Below are 16900 nucleotides of genomic sequence, written 5' to 3'. Positions count from 1 at the left end.
CCTTCCTTGCTGATCTCCATGATATGTGATCTTCATGCACCGACCCATGCTCCTCGGGGGCAACTTCAACATGATCATCAGGCCCGAGGACAAGAACAGATCAAACCTTCACCAGGCCACCATGCAGCACTTCCCACATTTCATTGCTAAACGAGGAGCTTCTCTGATATCTACCTCCACGGTCGCCGTTACACATAGTCTAACGAGCATGAGCTCCCTACCTTATAGTGCATCAACCTGGTCATTTGTATCGCAGGCTAGGAAATTCAACACCCTCACTCCATGTTGTGATGCCTCACTTCGGCTGCATCTGATCACGCGCCTCTCCTCATTGACTCGATGCCTAAATCCGCGGCCCCTCACCGCTTTCACTTCGAGAGGTTCTGGCACAAGCTGCCAGGGTACCATGAGGTCGTCGCCGATGCGTGGGCTAGCTCCTCTCATGAGTCTGATCCCTTCCGTCGTATCTTCGCACGGCTTCGCGCCATGGCCAAGCAACTCCAACGTTGGAGCTCCAAGATTGTGGGCAACATCTCGCTCCAGCTTTCTATCATGCGAGAGCTTATTGCATGCTTCGATGCTGCTTGGGATATCCGTCAGCTCTCCCCTGCAGTGGCATCACTTTGGCGCCATCTCAAGGGCGTCTACATTGGTCTGGCATCCCTTGACAGGTGCATTGCCAGATAGCGCACATGCTTCAACTTTCTCAAGGCCGGCGACACAAACCCCACCTTCTATATGCCCTTAATGGCCATGGCTTCCAATGGCTTAACAGGCGCTACTCACACTTCTCCCTAAGAAGACCAACGCCAGAACACTCTCGGAGTACCCCCCCCCCATCAACTTAATTCACATTTTTGCCGAGTTATTCACCAAGGTGCTCTCCCTTGGCGCCGTGCCTTGGTGACATGATCTCTATGAACCAGAGTGCATGCATCACCGTGATATCAATCCATAACAACTTTTTGCTCGTTCAGCAGACCGCGCGGCAACTTCATAACCTCAAACACCCCTGCAACATACTCAACCTTGACATAGCTCGTAATTTTGACTCGATATCCCGGGCCTTCCTCCTCGTGAAATTACAACATAGCTTCAGTCACCGCTGGTGCCAATGGATATGCACCTTCCTTGGCACCGCGAGCACATGCATCCTCATCAACGGCATCCCAGGACCTCCTGTGCACCATCGCCAAGGACTGCATCAAGGGGGCCCCATTTCCCCCATGCTCCTTGTGATGATCATCGACACCCTTAATAGCCTCATATGTAGTGTCGTCAATGACGGGATTTCTCCAGCAGCTGACCATGCAACATATGGCCTGAAGCGTATCTCTCTATGCCAACGACGTGGTGCTTTTCTTCCACCACGAGAAACAAGACCTCACGGCCATCTTCATGATCCTACAACTCTTCGGCGCGGTGTCTGGGCTGCGCACCAACTTCGCCAAGTGAATGACCTCTCCCATCCAGTGTGCGCGCCCTCGGACCACACCCGATCGCCAATAACTTTGACTGGCTGCTCCGGGATATTCCGACCCCTACCTCGGGATTGCCCTGTCCATCCGCAAGGTTAGCGCCGCCGCGTTACAACCCTGATCAATAAGCTCAATCATGGCCTATCCCCGTGGTGGGCATTCATGATGTCTTGCGGCGACCGTTTGGCGCTCTGCCGCTACGTGTTGTCCACCATCCCCGTGCATACTCTCCTTGTTGTGGCTTTCAACCCTTCTGTGCTCAAGCAAATTAACATCTGCAACTTCCTCTGGTATGGCCGAAAAGACACTAGCAGCGGACATTGCCTTGTCAACTAGCTGCCGGCCGATCTTGCTTGGGGGACTCGGGATCCTGGATCTCCACCGGGCATCTCACTACACGTGCGCTGGCTTTGGATGCAAAGAATGGACTCGGCACGGCCATGGCGACACCTACACATCCCTCGGTGCCCCGATGTGCGGGCTATCTCCCGGGCCTCCACGACTTAGCTGATCGGGGATGGATGTTCCTGCCGCTTTTGGGAGGATCTTGGATGATGTAGGGTGGTCCGGCTGGGCGCACCAGAGCCCGACGACCAGCACCCGCTCCATCCACCGCTCGTCCACCTCGTCGCCCCTCAGCTGCTCATCCGCCACGTCAAGGATGGTGTTTCTCCCGTACAGGCCCCACACCCAGCTGAGCAGCGTGAAGGACCTCTCCGCGGTCTCGATCACCGGCCGTCGGCTGGAGGCGATCTCCAGGAGGACGACGCCGAAGCTGTACACGTCCGACTCGGTGTTGGGCCGGTGCGTGTTGACGAACTCCGGGTCGATGTACCCGACGGTGCCGAGCACGGCCTTCGTGGTTTGCATTAACCCGGCGCCGTGGTCGATGAGCCGGGCCAACCCGAAGTCCCCGAGCTTGGTGCTCAGCGACGAGTCGAGCATGATGTCACCGTGGACGATGCACTGCTCCCACTCCCGTGGAGGTAGCGCAGCACCGATCCCAGGCCGACGATGATGCCGTACCTCTGCGGCCATGTCAAATATGTGTCGTCCTTGCTATAGAGGTGCATGTCTAGGTGCTACCTCTTGAGCACTGCGTTGGTTTTCCCCGAAGAGGAAGGGATGATGCAGCAAAGTAGCGTAAGTATTTCCCTCGGTTTTTTAGAACCAAGGTATCAATCAAATAGGAGGCTACGCGCAAGTCCCTCGTACCTGCAAAAAACAAATAAATCCTCGCAACTAACGCGATAAGGGGTTGTCAATCCCTACACGACCACTTACGAGAGTGAGATCTGATAGATATGATAAGATAATATTTTTGGTATTTTTGTGATAAAGATGCAAAGTAAAATAAAGGTAAAGTAAAAAAGCAAAGGAAATAACTAAGTAGTGGGAGATTAATATGATGAAGAAAGACCCGGGGGCCATAGCTTTCACTAGTGGCTTCTCTCAAGAGCATAAGTATTCTACGGTGGGTGAACAAATTATTGTTGAGCAATTGACAGAATTAAGCATAGTTATGAGAATATCTAGGTATGATCATGTATATAGGCATCACGTCCGAGACAAGTAGACCGACTCCTGGCTGCATCTACTACTATTACTCCACTCATCGACGGCTATCCAGCATGCATCTAGAGTATTAAGTTAAAAACAGAGTAATGCCTTAAGCAAGATGACATGATGTAGAGGGATAAACTCATGCAATATGACGAAATCCCCAACGTGTTATCCTCGATGGCAACAATACAATACGTGCCTTGTTGCCCCTACTGTCACTGGGAAAGGACACCGCAAGATTGAACCCAAAGCTAAGCACTTCTCCCATTGCAAGAAAAATCAATCTAGTAGGCCAAACCAAACTGATAATTTGAAGAGACTTGCAAAGATAACCAATCATACATAAAAGAATTCAGAGAAGATTCAAATATTGTTCATAGATAGACTTGATCATAAACCCACAATTCATCGCTCTCAACAAACACACCGCAAAAAGCAGATTACATCGAATAGTTCTCCACAAGAGAGGGGGAGAACATTTTATTGAGATCCAAAAAGAGAGAAGAAGCCATCTAGCTAATAACTATGGACCCATAGGTCTGAGGTAAACTACTCACACTTCATCGGAGGGGCTATGGTGATGATGTAGAAGCCCTCCGTGATCGATGCCCCCTCCGACGGAGCTCCGGAACAGACCGCAAGATGGGATCTCGTGGATGCAGAAAGTTGCGGCGGTGGAATTAGGTTTTTGGCTCCGTATCTGATCGTTTGGGGGTACGTAGGTATATATAGGAGGAAGGAGTACGTCGGTGGAGCAATAGGGGGCCCACGAGGGTGGAGGGCGTGCCTGGGGGGGTAGGCGCGCCCCTACCTCGTGGCCTCCTCTTTTGTGTCTTGACTTAGGGTCCAAGTCTCCTGGGTCTTGTTCGTTGAGAAAATTACGTTCCCGAAGGTTTCATTCCGTTTGGACTCCGTTTGATATTCCTTTTCTTCGAAACCCTAAAACAGGCAAAAAAAACAGCAATTCTGGGCTGGGCCTCCGGTTAATAGGTTAGTCCCAAAAATAATATAAAAGTGGATAATAAAGCCGAATAATGTCCAAAAGAGTAGATAATATAGCATGGAGCAATCAAAAATTATAGATACGTTGGAGACGTATCAAGCATCCCCAAGCTTAATTCATGCTCGTCCTCGAGTAGGTAAATGATAAAAACAGAATTTTTGATGTGGAGTGCTACTTGGCATAATTTTAATGTAATTCTTCTTAATTGTGGTATGAATATTCAGATCCGAAACATTCAAGACAAAAGTTTAATATTGACATAAAAATAATAATACTTCAAGTATACTAACAAAGCAATTATGTCTTCTCAAAATAACATGGCCAAAGAAAGTTATCCCTACAAAATCATATAGTCTGGCTATGCTCCATCTTCACCACACAAAATATTTAAATCATGCACAACCCCGATGACAAGCCAAGCAATTGTTTCATACTTTTGGTGTTCTCTAACTTTTTCAATCTCCACGCAATACATGAGCATGAGCCATGGACATAGCACTATAGGTGGAATAGAATGGTGGTTGTGCAGAAGACAAAAAGGGAGAAGATAGTCTCACATCAACTAGGCATATCAACGGGCTATGGAGATGCCCATCAATAGATATCAATGTGAGTGAGTAGGGATTGCCATGCAACGGATGCACTAGAGCTATAAGTATATGAAAGCTCAAAAAGAAACTAAGTGGGTGTGCATCCAACTTGCTTGCTCATGAAGACCTAGGGCATTTTGAGGAAGCCCATCATTGGAATATACAAGCCAAGTTCTATAATGAAAAATTCCCACTAGTATATGAAAGTTATAACATAGGAGACTCTCTATCATGAATATCATGGTGCTACTTTGAAGCACAAGTGTGGTAAAAGGATAGTAGCATTGCCCCTTCTCTCTTTTTCTCTCATTTTTTATTTTGGCCTTTTCTCCTTTTTTTATGGCCTCTTTTCTTTCTCCTTTTTTTTATTTTTCGTCCGAAGTCTCATCCCGACTTGTGGGGGAATCATAGTCTCCATCATCCTTTCCTCACTGGGACAATGCTCTAATAATGATGATTATCACACTTTTATTTTTCTTACAACTCAACAATTACAACTCGATACTTAGAACAAAATATGACTCTATATGAATGCCTCCGGCAGTGTACCGGGATATGCAATGAATCAAGAGTGACACGTATGAAAGAATTATGAAGGGTGGCTTTGCCACAAATACGATGTCAACTACATGATCATGCTAAGTAATATGACAATGATGGAGTGTGTCATAATAAACGGAACAGTGGAAAGTTGCATGGCAATATATCTCGGAATGGCTATGGAAATGCCATAATAGGTAGGTATGGTGGCTTTTTTGAGGAAGGTATATGGTGGGTGTATAATACCGGCGAAAGTTGCACGGTATTAGAGAGGCTAGCAAAGGTGGAAGGGTGAGAAAAGTGCGTATAATCCATGGACTCAACATTAGTCATATAGAACTCATATACTTATTGCAAAAATCTACAAGTTATCAAAGCAAAGTATTATGCGCATGCTCCTGGGGGGATAGACTGGTAGGAAAAGACCATCGCTCGTCCCCGACCGCAACTCATAAGGAAGACAATCAAAAAATAAATCATGCTCCGACTTCATCACATAACGGTTCACCATACGTGCATGCTACGGGAATCACAAACTTTAACACAAGTATTTCTCAAATTCACAACTACTCAACTAGCTTAACTTTAATATCACCATCTTCACATCTCAAAACAATTATCAAGTATCAAACTTCTCATAGTATTCAACACACTCATAAGAAAGTTTTATTATTAATCTTGTGTACCAAGCATATTAAGACTTTAAGCAAATTACCATGCTATTTAAGACTCTCAAAATAATCTAAGTGAAGCATGAGAGATCAATAGTTTCTGTAAAACAAATCCACCACCGTGCTCTAAAAGATATAAGTGAAGTACTAGAGCAAAACTACATAACTCAAAAGATATAAGCGAAGCACATAGAGTATTCTAACAAATTCCAAATCATGTATGGCTCTATCAAAAGGTGTGTACAGCAAGGATGATTGTGGTAAACTAAAATGTAAAGACTCAAATCATACAAGACGCTCCAAGCAAAACATATATCATGTGGCGAATAAAAATATAGCTCCAAGTAAAGTTACCGATAGAAGTAGACGAAAGAGGGGATGCCTTCCGGGGCATCCCCAAGCTTTGGCTTTTAGGTGTCCTTAGATTATCTTGGGGGTGCCATGGGCATCCCCAAGCTTAGGCTCTTGCCACTCATTGTTCCATAATCCATCAAATCTTTAACCAAAACTTGAAAACTTCATAACACAAAACTTAAAGTAGAAAATCTCGTGAGCTCCGTTAGCGAAAGAAAATAAAAGACCACTTCAAGGTACTGTAATGAACTCATTATTTATTTATATTGGTGTCATAACTACTGTATTAAAACTTCTTATGGTTTATAAACTATTTTACTAGTCATAGATTCATCAAAATAAGCAAACAACACACGAAAAACAGAATCTGTCAAAAACAGAACAGTCTGTAGTAATCTGTAGCTAGCGCAAGATCTGGAACTCCAAAAATTCTAAAATAAATTGCTGGACATGAGGAATTTATCAATTAATCATATTCAAAAATAATTAACTAAATATCACTACCAAATAAAAATGGCAGCAGTTCTCATGAGCGTTAAAATTTCTGTTTTTTACAGCAAGTGTAACAATACTTTCCCCAAGTCTTCCCAATGGTTCTACTTGGCACAATCACTAATTAAACACAAAAACACAACCAAAACAGAGGCTATATAAATTATTTATTACTAAACAGGAGCAAAAATAAAGGAATAAAAATAAAATTGGGTTGCCTCCCAACAACCGCTATCGTTTAACGCCCCTATCTAGGCATAACAAACAAGGATAGATCTAGGTATTGCCATCTTTGGTAGGCAATCCATAAGTGGCTCTCATAATAGATTCATAAGGTAATTTAATTTTCTTTCTAGGAAAGTGTTCCATGCCTTTCCTTAATGGAAATTGGAATCTAATATTTCCTTCCTTCATATCAATAATTGCACCAATCGTTCTAAGGAAAGGTCTACCAAGAATAATAGGACATGAAGGATTGCAATCTATGTCAAGAACAATAAAATCTATGGGCACATAATTCCTATTTGTAACAATAATAACATCATTAATTCTTCCCATAGGTTTCTTAATAGTGGAATCTGCAAGGTGCAAGTTTAGAGAGCAATCATCAAAATCACGGAAACCTAACAAATCACACAAACTCTTTGGAATCGTGGAGACACTAGCACCCAAATCACATAAAGCATAGCATTCATGATCTTTAATTCTAATTTTAGTAGTTTGTTCCCACTCATCATAAAGTTTTCTATGGATAGAAACTTCCAATTCAAGTTTTTCTTCATAAGACTGCATCAAGGCATCAAGGATATGTTTAGTAAACGCTTTATTTTGACTGTAAGCATGAGAAGAATTTAGCACGGATTGTAACAAGGAAATACAATCAATCAAAGAGCAATTTTCATAGTTAAATTCCTTGAAATCCATAATGGTGGGTTTAGCAACATCTAGGGTTTTAATTTCTTCAATCCCACTTTTATCAATTTTAGCATCAAGATCAAAAAATTCCGAATTCTTGGAATGCCCTCTAGGTAAAGGTGGATCATATTCAGTCCCATAATTATCAAGATTCATATTGCAAAACAAAGATTTAATAGGGGACACATCAATAACTTTTAGATCTTCGTCTTTATTTTCATAGCAATCCGGTTTAGCGGCCATCCTATTAACTAAGGTGGCTTGCTTATCCGAAATTTCAGCGGTCAACTTTTCAAGACAAGAAATTTGGGATCTCAAACCATCGAATTCTTTAGACATATCATCAAGCTCTTTATTCATAAAACTCATAAAAAATTTGTTCCTTAAGCTCGTTTCTAAAGAAACTATTATGTTCAAATTGCAAAACCATAAAGCTCCTAACATTGCTTCGGATCTCTTCTAATCTTTTAAGGTGAAGATCACCAAATTTAGGTAGAGCCATCGTGACAAGCAAGCAAACTAACATACAAGCAAACAAAAAGCAAGCGGGCAAAAAGAGGCAAATAGAGAAAGAGAGGGAGGATAGAGAGAGAGGGCGAATAAAACGGCAAGGGTGAAGTGGGGGAGAGGAAAACGAGAGGCAAATGACAAATAATGTAATGTGGGAGATAAGGGTATGTGATGGGTACTTGGTATATTGAGTTTTGCCTAGACCTCCTTGGCAACGGCGCCAGAAATCCTTCTTGCTACCTCTTGAGCACTGCGTTGGTTTTCCTAGAAGAGGAAGGAATGATGCAGCAAAGTAGCGTAAGTATTTCCCTCCGTTTTTGAGAACCAAGGTACCAATCCAGTAGGAGACTACGCGCAAGTCACTCGTACCTGCACAAAACAAATAAATCCTCGCAACCAACGCGATAAGGGGCTGTCAATCCCTACACACCCACTTACGAGAGTGAGAGCTAATAGATATGATAAGATAATATTTTTGGTATTTTTGTGATAAATATGCAAAGTAAAATAAAGGCAAAGTAAAAAAGCAAAGGAAATAACTAAGTAGTAGGAGATTAATTTGATGAAGATAGACCCAGGGGCCATAGGTTTCACTAGTGGCTTCTCTCGAGAGCATAAGTATTCCATGGTGGGTGAACAAATTACTGTTGAGCAATTGACAGAATTGAGCATAGTTATAAGAATATCTAGGTATGAACATGTATATAGGCATCACGTCCGAGACAAGTAGACCGACTCCTGCCTGCATCTACTACTATTACTCCACTCATCGACCGCTATCCAGCATGCATCTAGAGTATTAAGTTAAAAACAGAGTAATGCCTTAAGCAAGATGACATGATGTAGAGAGATAAACTCATGCAATATGATGAAAACCCCATCTTGTTATCCTCGATGGCAACAATACAATACGTGCCTTGCTGCCCCTACTGCCACTGGGAAAGGACACCGCAAGATTGAACCCAAAGCTAAGCACTTCTCCCATTGCAAGAAAGATCAATCTAGTAGGCCAAACCAAACTGATAATTCGAAGAGACTTGCAAAGATAACCAATCATACATAAAAGAATTCAGAGAAGATTCAAATATTGTTCATAGATAGACTTGATCATAAACCCACAATTCATCGGTCTCAACAAACACACCGCAAAAAGAAGATTACATCGAATAGTTCTCCACAAGAGAGGGGGAGAATATTGTATTGAGATCCAAAAAGAGAGAAGAAGTCATCTAGCTAATAACTATGGACCCGTAGGTCTGAGGTAAACTACTCACACTTCATCGGAGGGGCTACAGTGATGATGTAGAAGCCCTCCGTGATCGATGCCCCCTCCAGCGGAGCTCCGGAACAGGCCCCAAGATGGGATCTCATGGATACAGAAAGTTGTGGCGGTGGAATTAGGTTTTTGGCTCCCAATCTGATCGTTTGGGGGTACGTAGGTATATATAGGAGGAAGGAGTACGTCGGTGGAGCAACAGGGGGCCCACAAGGGTGGAGGGTGCGCCTGGGGAGGGTAGGCGTGCCCCCTACCTCGTGGCCTCCTCTTTTCTGTCTTGACATAGGGTCCAAGTCTCCTGGGTCTTGTTCGTTGAGAAAATTATGTTCCCGAAGGTTTCATTCCGTTTGGACTCCATTTGATATTCCTTTTCTTCGAAACCCTAAAACAGGCAAAAAAAACAGCAATTCTGGGCTGGGCCTCCGGTTAATTGGTTAGTCCCAAAAATAATATAAAAGTGGATAATAAAGCCCAATAATGTCCAAAACAGTATATAATATAGCATGGAGCAATCAAAAATTATAGATACGTTGGAGACGTATCACTAGGGCGACAAGCTCGTAGACAAGGAGAAGCCCCTTGCGGCTGTCGCACCAACCCAACAGTTGGACAAGGTTGCGATGATTGAGTCTGATGATGATCCTCACCTCTGCCTCGAACTCCTTCCTCCCCTACGATGACGACTCTGCTGACAGCACCTTCACCGCCACCTCTCGACGGTCTTGGTCACCTCCGACGGCGCCTTCGAGTGTGAGTGTGAGGTGACCCCTGTAAACACTCCCGAAGCCGCCTCGCCCGAGTTTCTCCTCCTCCGCGAAGCTACTCGTTGTCGTGACCAGCTCGTGGTACATCAACGTTTTGGCTACCGGATCCCAAGAAAATACCGAGGGTGGGCGAGAAACGCGGTTACCGAGAAATTTCGAGAAAATACCGCCTGAATTTTTTAAATACAATTTGAATTCAAAATTTTCTGATCTAGGAATATATTAGCACTTAGCTCAACTAGTTTAGGATGTTGCTGTTGGTGCGGTGGTAGGTTCTCCCTAGTTTCTGTCCCTAGTTGACCAGACTATCACCGTTGAAATTCAAAAAATTCGATTTTTTTTGCTCGGTACGCACCTTTCTCACCGGGTAGCGAGAAACGCGGGAACCAGGCGGAATACATGTACCGTCGAGGGCCGCCGGCTGCCACACCTCTCTCGAGCTCAGCTCTGTCGTCACACTCTTCTTCGCTGTCCTCATTGTTTGCTCTTCTTCTTTTGTGTCGCTGCATAGACCAACAAAAAAAGCAGAGGAACTAGTATGGATACAAGGATTGGTACCAACATTTTGTGGTTGTTGCTGCTTATGGTTGGAAAACTTGGAATCGAAAGAGGTTGAGCAGGTGGACGTGCTTCCTTCTTTGATTCAAGCTACAAAGTGGAACTGAATGACCATGACAGTATCTGGTGCAGCTCGGCGATGTCGCCAGTCGCCGCAAAGAAGCCCACGGCAACCTCCTCTAGTAAGTATCTTCTCAGATCGACGGTCGCATTGACCTGGTATAAGGCATCGTCGATGAGGAGGTCAAGGGCCAGCATCTTGGAGTCATTCTGGTACTTGATGGTGGCTTCCATAACATGGAGCGACGTGAGGTTCTTGCCCTGTCTCGTCGTGCTCGTGGATGCCGTGGAGTTGACAGAGTTGATGTTGACGCCGACATGGTTCCCGTTGATATCTCCATATCGCGTGTTGAAGAAAGTGTCGAACTCGACGGCCACGATTCGATTGTCTCCTGTACCGTTAGTGTTGGTGAGGAGGAGGCCGAGGCTGCCGCCGTAGCTTTCCCGCGGGATCGCCGAAGGGAATGTTAGAATTCATGTCTATCTCCACATTGTAATCCCAACTCTATTCTATCTCTCTCCTTCCCGTAGCTGTTTAGGAGTCCTCGTTACAACTGAATCCTAGCGATCGGTTCTCTCTTCTTGTACGCCACGGCAGGGCTGTTCTGCCTCATTCAATATAAACCAACGCGGCTCCCCTCGAGGGAGTAGGAACGCTTCCAATCTTACATGGTATCAGAGCGACCTCTTCCCACATCTAGCCACAAAAAAATCGAACCGGAAGCATGTCGGTGTCGCCCTCATGTCGTCGTCATCAGGAGTTGCTCTCAACCTCGGTGCGCCTCCATCAGAGAAACTTGCGAGAGGAAACTTCATCCTCTGGAGAATGCAAGTACTCCCAGCCCTGCGACGTGCGCAAGTTACTGGGCTATTGGACAACTACGACGCTGCCCCACCCAAGATGATGGAGATCACCAAGGCGGACAAGACTTCGGCCATGGAGCCGAACCCGCTGTATGGGCCATGGATCGCCAAAGATCAACAGGTCCTCTCATACTTGCTCAACTCCATGACACCAGAAATCCTTGGAATTGTCGAGAAGGAATCAACCTTCGAGCTTTGGACAACGGTAACAACTCTCTTCGCCTCTCAGTCCCAATCCAGGATCACAAACCTGAGAATTGCGATCACCACAACCAAGAAGGGCTCCATGTCAAGCTCTGTCTTCATGGCGAAGATGAAGAACCTTGCAGATGAGTTGGCCGCTGCTGGCCGCCCGGTGTCAGATCCAGAGATGGTTGACTATATTCTTGCAGGCCTTGATCGCGATTATGATCCAGTAGTTGCGGCAATAGGAGCTGTCAAGAATCAGATCACACCAGATGACCTCTTTGCCCAAATCTCTGCTTTTGATCAAAGGATGGAGATGTTAGGTGACTCGTCATCAGGGAGTTTCCACACATCTGCAAACGCGGCATATAGAGGCCGTGGACAGACCCGCGGGAGATCCTATCACGGGCGAGGAGGAAGGGGGCGCGGCCGTGGTGATCGTTAGCCCTCTCCTGCAGGTAGCGGCGGCGGAAACAGAGGGTGCCCTCGACAACAACAGCAACAAAGGCGTGAACAACAGCAACAGCATGACTATCCTGAATGCCAGATTTGTCTCAAACATCATCCAGGGGGTGCACGCTCATCTTGGTGGCGCTATGAAGAAAACGATCAGGAGGAGAAGGGGGCACATGTTGTCTCCTACGGTGTGGATACAAATTGGTATGCTGACACCGGAGCTACAAACCACATTACCGGAGAGCTTGACAAGCTGACCATGCGGGAGAGATACAATGGAGGCGACCAAATCCACACGGCGAGTGGTTCTGGTATGGAAATCTTACATATTGGTAGTTCAATTGTCAAAAACCTCGTAAAATATTTGCACTTGAAAAATATCTTACATGTTCCTGAAACATCCAAAAACCTTGTTTCTGTTCATCGATTCACTCTTGACAACAATGTTCTTATAGAGTTTTATCCTTTCTTTTTCTTGGTAAAGGACCTAGCCACGAGGAGAATCATTCTTAGAGGACGGTGTGTGGGAGGTCTCTATCCACTCATATCATCATCATCATCATCATCATGGTCCAATAAACAAGCATATGTCGTCACTAAGCCATCTTCAGCAAAGTGGCATAGTCGTTTAGGTCATCCATCTTCAGTTATTGTTAGATATGTTCTTAGCAAAAATAAACTCTCATATGAGTCTAGTGTTGAGTCAGTTTGTGATCCGTGCCAACAGGCCAAAAGTCATCAGTTACCTTATTCTATTTCTACTAGTGTATCTACCGCTCCATTGCAACTTATTTTTTCAGATGTATGGGGGCCAGCCCCTACTTCAGTTGGTAGATTTTCCTATTATGTAAGCTTCATTGATGATTATAGTAAATTTACTTGGATTTACTTATTGAAGAAGCGGTCTGATGTCTTTCAAGTTTTCATCAACTTTCAAAATCTTGTTGAACGCAAACTGAACTCTAAGATCATTGCTATGCAGACTGACTGGGGTGGTGAGTATGAGAAGCTAAATTCCTTCTTTCAAAAACTTGGTATTTCGCATCATGTCTCTTGCCCTCATGCCCACCAACAAAATGGATCAGCTGAAAGAAAGCACCGTCATGTTGTTGATGTAGGACTCACATTACTAGCAAATGCATCCATGCCACTCAAGTTCTGGGATGAAGCTTTTCTAACTGCTACATATCTTATTAACTTGCTCCCAAGCAAAGTTATCAAACTAGAAACACCCATCACACGGCTTCTTGGTGTCACACCCGATTACACATCTCTCCGTATATTTGGATGTGCATGTTGGCCGAATCTTAGACCCTACAACACACGCAAACTCGCGTTTCGTTCAAAAAAATGTGTTTACTTAGGCTATAGCCCTATGCACAAGGGGGTTAAATGTCTAGATGTTTCCACTGGTAGGGTTTATATATCCAGAGATGTTGTCTTCGATGAATCTGTGTTTCCCTTTGCATCTCTTCATCCCAATGCTGGTGCTCTTCTTCGAAAGGAAATTCTCCTTCCATCACATCTTCGAAACTTTGATCACGGGGGAGACAATTGTACTGACCAATATGATGATAACCCTGCTAGTCCCAGCTCTACTCTTATGCCTGTGCAGGTTCCTGAAGAAAACGGCGTTCAAAACGGTCAAAATCATGAAAATATAGCCCAAGATGCTGTGTTATTTCATGCTCCAGAAGAAGACGAGCCTGCTGCTGATCCCGATGATGATATGGCGGCGCCTGGGACTCCTGCGCGGTTCCAGGCCTCGGATCATGCGCCTAGATCCTTCTTGGATCGCGTCCTAAGCGGCAGTGGCCCAGATTCCTGGGAGGGCCACTCCCACGCCGACGCGTCTCCCGACAGCAGACCCAGCGGGACCAGCCGCACGCCCGACAGCAGGCCCAGCGGGACCGGCCGCACGGTCGGCCCTTCCTCGTGCTCCGCGCACATGCAGGCTGGCAGGGATCGCCTGTGCCCGCTCGCCCTGTGGCTTCCCGGGCGTCTAGTGGAAAGGGGGCCATACCAAGGTCCACTGGGTCCACTGGATCTTCTGCGCACATGTCTGGTGGATCTTCTGCATCACCATCAGATTCAGCAGGAGGTGGATCTTCTGCGCCAATGGATTCTATTCCTGTACACATGCAGCAAGAAGTTCCTTCGCGAGTTATGACCAGATTACAAAAAGGTATAGGTAATCCAAAAATACGAACTGATGGTACTATACGGTATGGCATGCTATGTATTTCAAGGGAACCAACGACACTTAATGATGCACTTGGTGACCCTAAATGGAAGAAAGCAATGGATGAGGAATATTCTGCACTTATGAGGAACAAAATGTGGCATCTTGTGCCTAATCAGAGAGGTAAAAATATCATTGATTGCAAGTGGGTATATAGAATTAAAAAGAAAGCAGATGGCTCTATTGACAGATATAATGCACATCTAGTTGAAAAGGGTTTTAAACAACGCTATGGCATAGACTATGAGGATACTTTTAGTCCGGTTGTAAAAGCTGCAACGATAAGACTTGTGTTAGCTATTGCTGTGTCTAGGGGATGGAGCTTGAGACAGCTAGATGTACAGAACGCGTTTTTGCATGGTGTTCTGGAAGAGGAGGTGTTCATGAGACAACCACCAGGATATGAGAGTAAGAAAACACCACACTATGTGTGCAAGCTTCACAAAGCACTCTATGGCTTGAAACAAGCACCTAGAGCATGGTACTCCAGGTTGAGCTCACAATTGAGATGTCTTGGTTTAATTGCTTCCAAAGCTGATACATCTCTGTTCATTTATAACAAGGGAAAAGTAGTTATCTTTGTTCTCATATATGTGGATGATATCATAGTTACAAGTTCATCACAAAGTGCTACTAATGCCCTTCTACATGATTTGAGCTCAGAGTTTGCCTTGAAAGATCTAGGTGATTTGCACTTCTTTCTAGGCATCGAGGTTAAGAAGACTCAAGATGGCATAGTACTAAAACAAGAGAAATATATTACTGAGCTTCTATCTCGTATGGGGATGAAAAACTGCAAGCCTGTACCTACACCTTTGTCCTCTTCAGAGAACCTTTCAGCATATGAAGGTGAGCCACTTCATGAGGAAGATAGCACAAAGTATAGAAGTACTGTTGGAGCATTGCAGTACTTGACTCTCACTCGTCCAGATATCTCATTTGCTGTTAACAAAGTTTGTCAATATCTGCATGCACCCACTACTGCACATTGGACAGCTGTCAAGAGAATTGTAAGATATGTCAAACATACTATGGAAGTAGGACTGCATTTCAGACGCTCTAATTCTACTCTTGTGAGTGCATTCTCTGATGCTGATTGGGCAGGTTGCAGTGATGATAGAAAATCAACTGGAGGCATGATAGAAAATCAACTGGAGGCTTTGCAGTGTTTTTTGGGCCTAATCTTGTTTCTTGGAGTGCTAGGAAACAAGCCACTGTATCAAGGTCAAGTACAGAGGTTGAGTACAAATCCTTAGCTAATGCCACTGCAGAAATCATTTGGATTGAGTCACTACTGGATGAAACGGGGGTCAAGCAGAATCGCATCTCATGCTTATGGTGTGATAATTTGGGAGCAACATATTTGTCTGCAAACCCAGTGTTTCATGCAAGAACCAAGCATATAGAGATTGATTTTCACTTTGTGCGTGAAAGGGTTGCAGCAAAGAAACTTGAGATACGATTCATCCCTTCCAAAGATCAAGTGGCTGATGGGTTTTCCAAGGCACTGCCGGCAAAACCATTTGAAGAGTTCAAGAGGAATCTAAACATAGAATAGTTGAGATTAAGGGAGGGTGTTAGAATTCATGTCTATCTCCACATTGTAATCCCAACTCTATTCTATCTCTCTCCCTCCCGTAGCTGTTTAGGAGTCCTCGTTACAACCGAATCCTAGCGATTGGTTCTCTCTTCTTGTACGCCACGGCAGGGCTGTTCTGCCCCGTTCAATATAAACCAACGCGGCTCCCCTCCAGGGGGTAGGAACGCTTCCATCTTACAGGGAAATGGCCGAGGAAGAAGGCCATCCCATCGCATGTGAGCGGCAGGCTGTCCTTGTCTGGAGTGATTTGGAAGGAGAAGGTGGTGGTGAAGCTAGCCATCTCGCCGGTGGCGTTGCTCCACAGCGGCACTTTGTGCACGTAGGTCGCCCGGCCGATGCTGTTCTGAATACCCGCACTACGTGTATTTCTGGTCAGCTCGAGGGTCGATGGAGGCGTGCTGATGAATGCATCGCCGGCGACGTCTATGGATGAACCGGCACTGGGATCAGAGAAGTTGAGGTTGAAGGAGAGCGAGAAGGCGCAGCTCGGCGCCCAGTAGAGGTATAGCAACACCAGGAAGACTAGGGTGGTAGGACTAGGACGCCGGCGAGAGGCCATTGCTTGGGCTTGGTGTTTGGGAAGGAGGCAAGCTTGTGCAAGGGAGATGTGTAGCTCATCGGCATTTCAAGTGGATAAATTGAGGCCTCCTTTGGTTTGGAGGAATTTCATAGGAATTCTAGAGGATAGAATTCTTATAGGATTTTTTCCTTTAGAGCCCTTTGGTTCATAGTAATAGATTTCTATTCCTACATAGAATTGGTTTCTATTCTTCACATT

General features: G+C 45.1%; 1 pseudogene; it reads right to left on the bottom strand.

Moving 5' to 3' along the window:
* Positions 1-1928: 1928 nt before the first annotated feature.
* LOC119333968 lies at positions 1929-16681 on the bottom strand (annotated as a pseudogene).
* Between the last annotated feature and the right edge of the window lie 219 nt (positions 16682-16900).

This window comes from Triticum dicoccoides, chromosome 7A, assembly GCF_002162155.2.
Source record: "Triticum dicoccoides isolate Atlit2015 ecotype Zavitan chromosome 7A, WEW_v2.0, whole genome shotgun sequence".
NCBI lineage: Eukaryota > Viridiplantae > Streptophyta > Magnoliopsida > Poales > Poaceae > Triticum > Triticum dicoccoides.
The sequence above is the reverse complement of the archived record's forward strand: the minus strand, read 5'-3'. Positions and strand labels throughout refer to the sequence as shown.